Genomic DNA, 14,786 nt, shown 5'->3' on the forward strand with positions numbered 1-14,786 from the left:
GACAAGGCGGCGGCCATCGCCGCCGTGAAGGAGAAGGAGGCGCGGGAGGCGGAGGAGGCGGAGGAGAACGCGACCATCATCTTCCTCGATGGCTAGATAGGTTAGAAGTCGCGATAAGGATCGCGCAATTCTGTATGTATGATCCGTATCTATGATCAACTATGAATTATGAACTATGAACTATCAAACCAAACCACATAGTTTTTTTTATGTCATATAGTAAGAATTCAAGTTGATAAAACAAGGTCTAGACATATTCAAACTAGACAAATCACGTATTTCTACCCCTAACCCTAAACTCTATCTTATATGAAGTAAAGCATGAAGAGAAGTGATTTTGGGTTTCAAACATGGAAATTTCAAAAACCTCCTAAAAGCTTCATTTTGGAGTGACTAAGAAGGATGCAGGCTTACCTTTTTCATGTTTTAAACTTGTTTAAATCTTGGTTAAACCTAGGATTTGACCAAGATCAAATGGGCATAAAAAATCAGAAAAAATCAAAAAAATGAAAACCAAAGCACATAGTATTCTTATGTCATATAGTAAGCATTCAAGTTGATAAACAAGGTCTAAACATATTCAAACCAGACAAATCATGTATCTACCCCTAACCCTAATAAACTCTATATATTTTACGAAGTCGAGCATGAAGAGAAGTGGTTTTGGGTTTCAAACATGGAAATTTCAAAAACCTCCTAAAAGCTTCATTTTAGAGTGACTAAGAAGGATCCATGCTTACCTTTTATTTTCATGTTTTAAACATGTTCAAATCTTGGTCAAACCGTACCTAGGATTTTACCAAGATTCAAATGGGCATAAAATTTCAAAAAAAATGAAAAACCAAAGCACATAGCCTTCTTATGTCATATAGTAAGCACTCAAGTTGGTAAACAAGGTCTAGACATATTCAAACCAGAAAAATCTTGTATCTACCCCTAACCCTAAACTTTGTCTTGTGAAGTCAAGCACGAAGAGAAGTCGTTTTGGGTTTCAAACATGGAAATTTCAAAAACCTTCCTAAAAGCCTCATTTTGGAGTGACTAAGAAGGATGCAGGCTTACCTTTTCATTTTCATCTTTTAAACTTGTTTAAATCTTGGTTAAACCTATGATTTGACGAAGAGCAAATGGTCATAAAAATTCAGAAAAAAACAAAAAATGAAAACCAAAGCACATAGTATTCTTATGTCATATATTAAGCATTCAAGTTGATAAACAAGGTCTAGACATATTAAAACCAGAAAAATCATGTATCTACCCTAACCCTAAACTCTGTCTTATGAAGTCAAGAATGAAGAGACGTGGTTTTGGGTTTCAAACATGGAAATTTCAAGAACCCCCCAAAAGCTTGATTTTAGAGTGACTAAGAAGGATCTAGGTCGAGCTTACCTTTTATTTTCATGTTTTAAACTTGTTCAAATCTTGGTCAAACCTAGGATTTGACCAAGATTCAAATGGGCATAAAAAAATGAAAAACCAAAGCACATAGCCTTCTTATGTCATATAATAAGCACTCAAGTTGATAAACAAGGTCTAGACATATTCAAACCAGAAAAATCATGTATCTACCCCTAACCCTAAACTCTATCTTACGAAGTCAAGCATGAAGAGAAGTGGTTTTGGGTTTCAAACATGGAAATTTCAAAAACCTCCCAAAAGCTTCATTTCAGAGTGACTAAGAAGGATCCAGACCGGGCTTACATTTTATTTTCATATTTTAAACTTGTTCAAATCTTGGTCAAACGTACCTAGGATTTGACCAAGATTCAAATGGGCATAAAGTTTCAAAAAAAATGAAAAAAATGAAAAACCAAAGCACATAGCCTTCTTATGTCATATAGTAAGCACTCAGGTTGATAATCAAGGTCTAGACATATTCAAACTAGAAAAATCATGTATCTACCCCTAAGCCTGAACTTAGTCTTATGAAGTCAATCACGAAGAGAAGTCATTTTGGGTTTCAAACATGGAAATTTCAAATACCTTCCCAAAAGCTTTATTTTGGAGTGACTAAGAAGGATGCAGGCTTACCTTTTCATTTTCATGGTTTAAACATGTTTAAATAAGGAAGCGTGGTTCTGAAACCTCATACACATTGTTGCAAAAGTAATTACATCACCTAAACAATACTACTAGTTCATAATTCTAAACTTATGTACAATCTTGGAAACATATAACGCCAGCCTAGTTCACCAATTATCGCCATCCCTCTTGATGCGCTTGCCGGTGCCGCTTGTACCTGCCTCCCATGGGTTGGCAGTCCAAGTTCTGCACTTGTTCGCACTTCGTGTGTCGGGAATCCTTGTTGGAGCTTCCCAACCAGATACAGGCCCTGCCCTTGCTAGCTCACCACATCCAGCCGTTGCCCTAGCTTGCTCACCATGTGAACCGCCATCCCACGGAGACCCCGAAGTAGGCTCGCACGGGTCCTTTATCCATGGTGGCATATTCTTCGGATCAAATGGTATGTTGTACCTAAAGCAATAAGATACAAATTCCCAGTAGGTTGTCCCGACAAACTGCTTCTTCTCGTCGCGCCAGGCAGGGGGAAGAGCGGCCAACCTAGCCGCTTCCTTGCAATCCGGGCAAACCACTTCCCTTGGAATTGGTTGTGCTTGACGCTGCCCATCATTGATTTTTTTGAGTCGCCTGTACAACTCAAAACTGACATACCCATCAATCGCAGCATACCTCAAGTTTACTTGAGGCAATGGCATGCACTCCCATTGATCGTGGCTGCTAGTAGGGAACTTGGTCTTCATGTCTTTGTAAGATGGGTCAATGATGGCGGCTACCAAATCACCCATGCCAGTCCTATTGCCAGGACCACTGAAATTGATCATATCCTGAATGTCAATCCAATAATGTTCTGGAATTTTAATGCCATCTCTAGCAAACCTTCTAGAGTCACTCCTGATGTCAACAGTTGTGAAACAAATTCCTTTATGTTGAAGGAATTCTCGCAGTGCCAGATTGTCAGGACTCCTGCATGTTAACACAAATCAATCTTGTAAGATCGTATATGCTGAAATAGTAGACATATTTTTCTTCCAAAGAATCGTATACTTGTTGCAGTGAAACAATGATTTTGCATCAGTGATACACATCAAAATAACATGAATTATTGTTGCGACTATATGATCTAATTATTTAAGTGTCAAGTTAAGATTCAGTTACTATATGTTAAAAAATAAAAATATCTTGACATCCATGCCGATTATCGGTGAGTATGAGTACATGAAATTTGAGCAAATTTTGAGTACCAAAATAATGAAACTAGATATCGTGGTCAATCCAAAAAAAAATTACAAGTTTGTTGGATATTACATTCCAGACCACATTTTTCATACAAGTTAGTTTGTTCGTGTTTTCATACAAGTTAGAACCTAGTCTATTTGGAAATAGAAAAGCAGATCCAAGATAAAGGAATGCATGTGAAGAACATACCTGCAGAAATGGTACACCAGGACGTGGTCGTCCATGGCTAACTGAACGATGGCGGTACTTACTTGGTCCGAAGTGTATTCTAGGTCGAGGCCGACGAACCTGGGCCTGTCCTCTAGAAGCTTTTGTTCGTACATCTTGAGGGTGCGCTCGAGAACGGAAGGGTCATTCGTGTAGACCACGTTCACCTTGGTCGTCCCATGGGGAACGACGCACCTCTTTAGAGTAAACAGGCCACCGTCGGCCATGGCAGCGCTGAAACACGTCGAACTGATCGGAGGGATTGAGGGGGAGGGAGGGAGAGCAACTGCAAACAATGGGGTTTTTTGGAACTTGCCGAAATGCAGGGGAGAACGAACCGCCAGGGGTTGTTTAGTGGGGACAGATGGGAATAATACTGCAATGAGGTTGAGGAATTAACTCCAACCGTCATTTAAATCTAGTACTCCCTATAGTCAGTTGATAGGAAATGGACGGGCAAGATTGATTCTAGGGAGGTGAATCCCAGTATTTTCCCAATTTATTTGAGTTGTAATATAACCATCGTTAATACTTGAATTGAAAAATATTTACAAAATTAATTTATTATATACTACATGATGAGATAACCCAACAAACCATGGAAATGGATGGCCATCCAACCATGTCACCCGCTTGTGAAAATTGTATAGGTGGAAGTGTGCGCAATACACACGGTAGCCACTTCACAAATACATCCTTTTAATTTTGCCCCCCTTAATTCGGCCAATAAAAATGAAAAGACTTTACGTGGAAAACCAAAAAAACTGTATTTGGCAAAGTATAGTTGAAAATAAGAAGTTTTTCATTGATCTCTTAAAAAAGGGGTCATGATTCGAAAGTTCGCCATGCATGGTTCTTGCGGTAACCAAGCTAGCTCACCCATGTGGCAAGAAGCGAATCAATGTCCGACATGCATGGTTCCAAAAATATATACCTTATAGAATGATTCTGCTTCTCAAGAATATTTGCATGCCATGATGTTTGTTATTTTTCCTAGATAAAAGTAGTAATTGGTGACTTCTTGATTGCCTTGCTTGCTGATTTCAATAAGTTTGAACCTTATTTTGGCTTTATTTCAAATTTAGGGAAAAACTTCTTGGCAATCAACTTGTGAGCTACTATACTTGGATGCAACCCACATTTTCGTTGGCTAATGTTTTCTGATTCCACAACAATAGGGCACATCCCTATATCATCCCAAATTTTGAATTCTTATTAGTTTGGTTGATGACCACCATTCATATCCGAACTTAATTAATTGGAGTACAAATGATTTAGTTTATGGTTTCATGGTAAGCTAGTTTGACAAATTAACCTTCGAAATGGCGATTCGCCTACCATGCATGCATGTTTGGCCTACCTGGGAAATTTTGATTTGTGGTATTGTGCACACACTGCACATGATAGCGAATAAAAAAACACCTATTTGGACCCCTTTGGCCAGCAAGGGCATGTTTGGTTCCTAGCCACAATTTGCCAAGAAGCCAAAATTTGGCAGCCATATAGTTTATTAGGCATGTGTTTGGTTTTTGCCACAATTTGGCTTATCACGCTATATTGCATGTATGGTCCATTTGTCATAGACTCAACTTTTTTTAAAAAAGTTTTGCCAAAGTTTGGCTTTAATATTTTAAGCCACAATTTGGTGGCTAGCCACACTAGTTATTTTTTTTTTGGCTAACCACACTTTGGCTTTGGAAAAAATGTGGCTACCAAACAGGGGTCCTAATAAAAATAAAACAACACACTAATGTGTGGTAAACCAAAAATCCCTAATTTGCGAAGTTGCATATGTGCAAAAGGGGGGCAATGAATGCATTATTCAGAAGTTGACTGTGGTTTTCGTAGTGTAACCAATTAATTAAGCTTACATATGGGAAGAGGCTAGCGAGGCGAACTCAAGCAGCTATGGTTCCAATGTTGTCAAGTTTGAAGTGGACAATGCATGAAGCTTGCTCAAATTAATGGGTAGAAAGCCAAAAGCAGTCCATATTTATTGTATATGTGTGTGAATAATGACTATTCACCCCAAACCTCTAAGTATGATAGGGTTTTATATTTTTTACTTGTTAGTAGTAAGTACATGTCATGTGATGGCTCCATGCACATGTTTCACAACTTTTTTTTTGATTTGTTTCTACCTCATTTGGTTGGTTTCAAATTTGCTCAAACTTCCTATGCGCGCTATATATGTTGTACTATTGGGACCCATGTTTGGGCTTTGTTTGTGGTACCACACTTGCAGGGTACGTACCTCCAAGTATTTTATTCCCCAAAATTATGAATTCTAATTAAATGGTGAACTAAAAACTGATCATCTAAAGTTGGAAAATAAATTCCATATATAGCTCCACATCGAGATATTTGTATAAGGTAGACAAACTGCATTGCCACACATGCCTTATATAAGTTTGTTTTTTCTAGCGGAGTGGATTCCCTAATCATCCCACGGTTGTGACATTGTCAATGTTATGATGATAAATAACATTGCGAGACTTTCCATCTTATTCTTTTTTGAAGAAATGATTGTCCCATTATGGCAAATGTCCCCATTCGTTTTTCAAATTAAGTAAACGTTATAGGATGAAAATTCATTGAAGTGACAAATTTTCTAGATTTCTAACTATTTTAGCTCATTCAAACAAGTTTGCAATAGGCCGGCCTGTTGTCCAGTGACGATTTTAGAGTACAATTTGATCAACATCACAAAAAAGTGCTTTTAAGGTATCCTAGATGCCTTGGTAATCGTCGAACACTTTCAAAAAGTGACCATATGTGAGCTGTGGAAAAAAGAAAAGACCAAAGTTAATAATATTCCTTAACTATTCACATATCATTTGTCTTTTTTGTGCAGGCTAGAAAATTTCATTTTTTTGATGAAACTTCACAGATGCATACTCATCTGTGACCTGTGGAGGCGTGGAGCAATACACAACATAATATGTGTCCCAGTTTTGATTTTCTTCATATTTTTTAAAAGTGCAGAAGTGTGATATCTGATAATAGGATGCGGGTGCAACTAGTTGCAAATGAGATGCTATGCATGCTGATATGATATGTCTTTTGTCGTGGCCCCATCCTACTTCTGCATTTTCTTTACGGCCATATTTTAGTAGTTGCGACCTGGACATGATCGGACTAGTCGATATCTGATAGTAGTCGTAGTACTGTACAACTTCTGCATGTGGCGTACAAGATGGTTGTAGAAGCCTCTAGAGTAGTAGTACTAGCTAACGGATAGATTATATCTGGAGAAACTGACATAGCCATTGATATGACAAGACTATACCCGGATTTGGACGCATTGCAGTGGCTCCATCAATGTTCCGCTATGATGGTCAATTTTACTGCTACAGCAGATTGTCGACGCAGAGGATTCCTTGGCTTCCGCGCAAGACCCTTCCTAAAGAAGGCATCCGCTCTGGCCCGTTGATTCTATGTGGACGGTTCCAGATTGCTTTATGTGTTTTTGTACAGTATCAGATACTAGGTTTTCCTTCCCTCCCTATTAGGGGTTGTTTGGTTTAGGGGATAGGTTTATGGGATGAGAGTATCCCCAACCACCTAGCTAGGAATAGCCAATTTTTGTTGTTTGGTTGTGTAGGAATTGAGTGTAGGACGAGAGGTGGTTAGTGGTAGTATAGATTTTTTTTTGTTTGCTCGAAATGTTAGGGGTGGCTATAAGATGGTGACATTATCTCTACACACATCAAATATACCACACCTCCTATTTTTATAGCCCAAAAAAAATACATAACCGGTGGTATGTGAATTGATCTAGGTAAAAATATTACACAACCGTACAAATATTCAAATCCTATAGTCAAATCCTACATAACTCCTATAGTCAAATCCTACATAACTCCTATACAAATTGTACGAATCAAAGGATATGATTTCCCCCCTATATAGCTTGTTTGATTTGAAGAATTGAATCCTCCAAAATTTCTATGTATTGTTTTCTTATACTAGTACAACCCTATAGGATTTCTAGTAAGAGGTTAGACCTCTTGGAAAAATTCATATGCATTTGTGACAACTATGCTATGCACTCTCAATCTCTAGTAGAAATTTCCTTTGGCTTTCCTATGATACCATCACACACCTAGCTTTACCAATTCCCGTAGATTTCTTTCCCGTAGGATTGAAGGAGGCATATGTCATAGCGATTCTCCATTTTTCTATCATATGAATCTAACATGCCCTCTCAGTTTGAGTGATGCAAAGTGGCCACTATAAGATTTATTTAGTCAGATTAATTGGTCATGCATACACTAGTTGTTTTCTATCTTTCCCTACACATGTCAATTAGCGAAATTTATAAGTAAAATCCTAAAATTCAAATAAATTGCTGAAAATTGGAAATAATATTACAGTTGTAGCAAATTACTTAAATCGATCCAGAAAATATGTACATGGCTTCAAGAATCTTTTTGCCGAACTGAGTAGTCCGTAAAGAACGTCCCTTTCGTCAAACTGACATGGCCTTTGATTTGACAAGAGAACACTAATATTTTGGACCTGAATCAGAGTGGTAAAGGCGTACAGCTCGATCAATGCAATGGTATGATGGCTATGCAGCTATACCTATATAGAAGTAGACTACTAGTAGACTTTGGGACACAGAGATTTGGCTTCCGCGGCCGACCCCGAACAAGATTATTTTACATTGCCGATATATCTTTTCACTGACATTGAATCGCTGAAACTTGGGGTCCGCCTGTGGCAGGACCAGCCTGTCAATGGCCCAAAGTCTTATGTGCTCCCGCCCTTCGATTTTGGATGGACGGACAAGATTGCCCAGTCCCATCCCTGTCCTGTTTGTTCCAGTTTTCATCCTCCTCCCCGGGGAACCCTCCCCGGAGAGCTCTACACCGACCCCTTCTATCCCCACCTGCTTGTCCCTTCCTTCTTCCTCCAGCGATTCATCCCTCGTTCAACAAGTTGTCTAAGAAGAACATGAAGAAGAGTAAGAATAGGAAGGAGGCGTTGGTGTCTGAGACTAAATCCGCGGTGAAATCCATCCCGCTGAAAGTCCTGCAAACTCCGACTTTGAAAGCGTACCAGCGGCACCGGCGGACAGGCATGTCTGCGCTTCCATCGCAAGCTCGATCCGCCGGGCTTGTTGGGTCGAGGCGCAGTAATCCAGCAAGAGTCCTGGTAGGTTTTTATCGCCATGTGCTTTCTTTGCCCCCATGAACGCAGATTACAGCAAGGCAAACAGATCCAACTATTTTTTTACCCGGGAGAACCAGCTATTTGACCGTCTTTCTTCCAGGGCCGCCCGTTCAAGTGTCGCCCTTCCTACCGATGCCGAGAAATCGCCCGTGTTTCGCCAAGATGGTGGGTACGAAGCTCCCCGGTATGTTTCCATCGCCATGCCGAAGTTTCTCTGCCTTGTGGCTGGCTAGCGGATCAAACAATTTAACCGTCTTTCTTCCATGGCGGCTGGTTTCAGCGCCATTCCTACCCAAGTTGAGAAATCGCTCGTTTCTCACCAACCTGGTGGGTACGAAGCTCCTGGGTATGTTTCCATCGCCATGCTGGATTTTCATTGAGTCCTTGCTGGCAGGCGGTGCCAACTAAACCGGCTATCATCTTCCAGGGCCGACGGTTCCAGGCTCGTGCTTTCTACCGCAGGATCCACTTCGTACTTAGCTATCGAGGACCCGTTGTTTGATGAGCACTTGTTAGATCTCAAGAGCATTAATAATGTATGCACTATATAATATATATCCATTGCTTTTTTTCTTCCTCTTCATCTCCGTACTGCATGAGGGCTTCATTAATTCGTAGGACTCCTATAAGAATTGTGTAGCATTTAGATCCTATGGGATTTTTTCCTACATTAGTTGTTTGATTTATAGGAACATATCCTATAGGAACTAATCCTATAGGAATCTAGTAGTGCGAATAATATAGGAATAAAACATTAATTCAACTAGCCATGACATCTCATTCCTATGTTTGTTCCTTTTTTCGAAATGGGGGACATACCACAGCCTCTGCATCAAAATGATGTATATGGCTGCTTTATTGCTTTCTTCAGTTCATACACAAATTATGACAACTTCTCACGGATCAGCTAGAGTCGACACAAAGATCCACCAACGAAACATAGAAAACAGTGGGTGCCAAAAAGGCAAAAACACATCAGTAAGTAATATGAGGAAACTGCCAGCCACCCTGGCTGTAAAAATCCCGTGCGGCTGTCTCTAGTCAGTTGCACCCAGACTCCATGATATCCTGCTGATCCTCGGGCGGGAGATAAGAAACATACGGATCTAGTGAATAATCATAGGGATAACCTGCAAGAAGGGATGAGATTTGGGTTTATTAAACACGAATTCATTTTGTACATTCCAAATAGCCCATAAAATAGCGCATACACCCACTCTAATGTATACAAAATCCAATGCTTTTCCTAATCTTATGATTTTCCTATCCTGTGAATGAAAAAGGATCCCTGATTCGTTACTGGTGAATTTTTCAATGCAGGAAGGGATTATGAGATTATCGGCGACAGCCGCCGAGATCAAGGGCCAGAACATGCATAGGTTTGGTATCCTGAATGCAGAATCAGAGACGAATGCTCAGTCTCCGGGAGAGGAGCAGCCAGTGGACGTGTGTGCATCTTCGGCCGTGTATGTTTCCATTGCCATGCCGCAGTTTCATCGCCTCCTTGCTGGATGCCAAATCCAACTACTTAACTGTCTTTTTTCTAGGGATGGCGGTTCCATCGTTGAAGAGGTTCCTATGGACAAGGACTTTGCAGCTCTCAGGCATATTGAAGAGGTTGGCACTCCATTTGTTTATTCCCCCCCCCCCTCATCTGCACTCGCATACTTCATTGCTGTTGAATTTGCAATGCAGGATGTGATAACACGATTCTCCGTGAAACTGGACCAGATCAAGGACCACAGCACCATCCTTCATAAGAAAATCCGCCACCTTGTGGGCAGGTGCATTTTAAATCGTGCCATATCGGAGGAGAATGCCCGTTCCGTGCAATCTTCTTTTGATAAACGGTACTCAGACGTTGTCGCTGAGTGTAAGAAGTTGAAGAAGGAAGTCAAGGAACTACGCGCCCAACCACCGATGAGTGTGGTCACTGACAAGGCTGGTCAGTGTGATTACAACTGTGACTGTGAAAGTTTTCGACAGGAAGTGGAGTTGCATGCTGAACATGCGCAATATTTCGAGACGAAGTACTTGAAAGTTCGCACAGAGTGCGATAAGTTGAAGAAGAAAGTCGAGTGTCTCCGCTCCCAGCAGCCAACTATTGCGACATCAGGAGACCAGGGTGTGCTAATTGCAGCCAGAATTTTGCAATCGATGAAAAGTTGAATTTGGCTTTGTTGTGCAATATAGCAAGACCTGTTCCTCCTCTGCCTTCATCTTTTGGCATAATTGCTTTGTCTTCAGTATTGACTCCGGAATGCTTCGTATATTTCTGACGGTTTCTGAATTATGTACAACTTTTGTAATATTGGTCAAACTAGTTTTGACCTGGGTTTGTGTAGGGTGGTTGAATTTTTTTGGTTGGTCCGAATTGTGTTGTGTGGTCCAAATGTGATGTATCATCACACCACCATGTGCCCCGCCACCCCTAGGTTTTGGTTATGCCATTTTGATATATGCTTCATAGAAGGAACATACATTTTTTTCCGTTAGGGCATGACAATTTTGAAAAATTCAAACAAATATGGGAAGAGAGAATGGTAACATCATTTTCCATGTGTTGCCCCTGTGCCAAATTTTGGTTCATTTTAAGAATGTAAGGTGACAAATTAATCGAGGAAGCTAGTTGGAGTAGACGGGCATGGCCGGATTGGCATAGGGGATTTATTTTTTGAAAGATGTTATTTTTCATGGACAATATCTGACACAAACAATAAAATGTTAAGGTCTCATATTTTTCTGAATGATTGTGAATTACTTATGACGTTTGGAAGTATTGGTATACATGAGCCCCACATGAAGTTAAATGGTCCAAGAAAAAAAGGTTTCGTACACGTTTCTCAGAAAGTGGAAAATCGAGTACATGCACGACTTCACGCGTCCACAACTCGATACAGAGAGTCAGAGGCTATAAAATAAACGGCCTCATCGTCTCTCGCGAGCTCGTCCTCTCCCCTCCCCCACACTGTGAAAAACCCACATCAACTCACCGCACCTCCGAGGCATCGACTTCCTCGTTTCCAACCGCAGCAGCATGAAGACATGTCTTGCGTACGAGGCGGAGCAATCGGCTGCCGCTCACGCAGAGGATTCCTCTGTGGTAGTGGCCGTCACAGCGGGTGAGGCTTCACCGGGCACCCAGGCCGCTCGTCTCCTCTGCTTGTCTGATTCTTCGACCTCGGTCGAAACGGGCGTCCTGGCCGTCGAGGAGAAGGTGGATAGCAACGCCGTTGCTCCCGCCGAAGATCTGCAAGGCGTTGCAGGCCAGCACGGCGAGGTCTTCCGAGACCCGGTGCTGGACGCGGAGCTCGACCCCTTCGACGATTTCGGCCCAAACGTTCAGTTCCAGGAGGATGTCGAGGGTGACGACGAGGAGGTACTGCTCTTTTACCGAAACTGTCGCGATCCTCTTTGTGTCATACTACTGTTCACGTAGTTTGCACGAACCTGGTTCTTGATTGATTTGATCTCCTACCTTGTTCTTGTAGACGTACTTGATTCTACGGTTCGTACGGTCAGATTCTAGTTTAATTTCGACTAATCTGCCATGTAGTTGGCTTGATTAGTCATATAATTAATTTATGTGTTCATACTTAGTGGACTTGCAATTGTTGTGGCTTATGTTCATTGTTGTTCATAGGGTTTTCTCGTGATTTAGTATGATTTCTTCTGCCATTTACTGGTTCTACACATTTAATTTTAGGGTTTCTAAGGTTTGCTTATGATAGTGCAGTATTTATTCGATCTGTCATTAAACACCTGATTATTATGTACTTTATAATTCACAGGAATATTCTGATGACATGGACGACAACAAGGAGCGCAGGGACCAGAAGAGCCGCTACGTTCTGAAGCGGCTGAAGGGTGGGTGCGAACGGGCTTATAGGCTTGGGTGCCCGGGGGCGCACCCCTGGGCTGGTGCGCCGACAATGATTCTTGGTGCGTACGGGCTTATAGGCTTGGATTCCGCCGGCGCACCCCTGGGCTGGTGCGCCGGCAATGATTCTTGGGCCTGGCCCGAATCGGCCGAGGCCATGCCAGGAAATAGCGCCGGCGCGTCTCTCCTCTGGTGCGCAGGCAGAAGGCCCGCATCCCCGGCGCGGCTGAAAAGAGGTGCGCCGGCAACACTGGCCACCGGCGCACGTCCTTGGTGGTGCGCCGGCACCTATTTCCTCCAACTATAGGCTTTTTCCTAGTAGTGTGAAATTCGTTTCCACATGCGCGGGGAGCTATTTTGCCCATTCCGTGGCAAAATCCTCCAGAAGGACATCCGCAGCCTGATCCAGCATGCGACGGGTGTAGGCCTAAGTACATCGGGGAAGCAGCGCCCTGCAACCAAGGCCAAGCACGCAGCATATGGCCTCTTCCTACAGAATTACGTCTTGCATGGCTTGTTCCCGGTCAACGCCCCTGCTGCTGGCCCTCATGCTCCTGGTCCTGTTTAAAGTTCATATGTGTAATCTTATTCCCTTTGGAAGTTCAGCATTAAACTCTACTAGTACAACCGTGGTGGTCTTGTGATGTAGTACTCTTTTGATGCATTTGTGATGTAGTAGGAGTGGTACTTTTTTTTGAACTGGTATAGTACTATCTAAGAAAAGTACTCCATTCGATTCACATTCATTTTACACCAAGAAATATGGATCGGAGTGAGGGAGTAAATTAAACATGGCATCTCGTGCATGAAGCTTGACATATCGATCAGGTTGGCTAGAATGGCAATACAATGATGCTCATTAGGCAAATGCATGCCATGTAAAGAAGTCTATATTGACATAAAAAAGACTACATTGGGGATGAGAGTCAATTGGGGCATCTACAATACAGAAAATCTTGCTCGTAGCTGATTTTGGCTAAGAGGGTTTTACTCACATTACATGTGCCACTTTCCTTGTCTGCAAAACAAGTTCAAATAAAGGAAGAGGAAAGAAGAGGACATTGTGGGCGAGATTGAACACCTTTTTTATGTGTTAAGCTGAGGCCTCGTTTAGCTGAGGATTTCGACTTAGGCCTAACAGCTCAGCACACCCACAAATAAATCTCCTTGCGCGCACCACTGTCAGCAAAAATAACAAAATTAGCACGCAAGATTAAGAATGAAGTGAATTTAAGTAACTTGGTTAGCTTTTCAAGCAATATATTCAGAGAAAGAGCACACATGTTTGGCTCGAAATAATCGTAAGAGAAGAACAATAAATCTAAGGCACCCCACTTCATCGGAAGAAGGGGCGCGACAACGCATGGATTCATACCTTGAGTTGACGCTGGCTCGTAGAAGGGCGGCCGCGCCTCGAGGATGCCGGCGACGTCTCCACCTCGGTATCACATGTGACTGCTTCTCGACGGGCGGTGCGCCACGCCATGTAGAAGATCTTTCAAAAGAGGAGAGCCCGATGACGCTACTGACGCCTCAACCTTGATAGCACCGGCATGTTGCTCCACACTGAGATGTGCCCCATGCAAGATTTAGCGGATGCGCCAATTTCAGAGATATGTCATGATCGTTGTAACAATTTTCAACGTGATGATGATTTGATCCTGCACTCGGCTTTGAACATAAGTACTAGTACAGTCTCACAATTTTTTTATCATTATACTTTGCGAGATTTAGCGGATGCGCCAATTTTAGAGATATGTCATGATCGTTGTAACAAATTTCAACGTGATGATGATTTGATCCTGCACTCGGCCTTGAACATAAGTACTAGTACAGTCTCACAATTTTTTTTATCATTATACTTTGCGAGATTTAGCGGATGCGCCAAATTCAGAGATAGATCATGATCATGGTAACACACTTTTCAATGTAATGATGATTTGATGTTGCACTCGACCTTGAACATAAGTACTAGTACGGTCTCACAATTTTGTATCATTATACTTTGCAAGTTTTAGCGGATGCGCCCATTTTCAGAGGTAGATCATGATCATGGTAACAAATTTTCAACGTGATGATGATTTGATGTTGCACTCGACCTTGAACAGAAGTACTACTACTGTCTCACAATTTATTTATCATTATACTTTGCAAGATTTAGCAGATGCGCCAAATTTAGAGATAGATCATGATCATGGTAACAAATTTTCAACGTGATGATGATTTGATGTTGCACTCGGGCTTGAACAGAAGTACCGTCTCA

The sequence above is a fragment of the Lolium perenne genome, chromosome 7 (assembly GCF_019359855.2).
Source record: "Lolium perenne isolate Kyuss_39 chromosome 7, Kyuss_2.0, whole genome shotgun sequence".
NCBI classification, from domain to species: domain Eukaryota; kingdom Viridiplantae; phylum Streptophyta; class Magnoliopsida; order Poales; family Poaceae; genus Lolium; species Lolium perenne.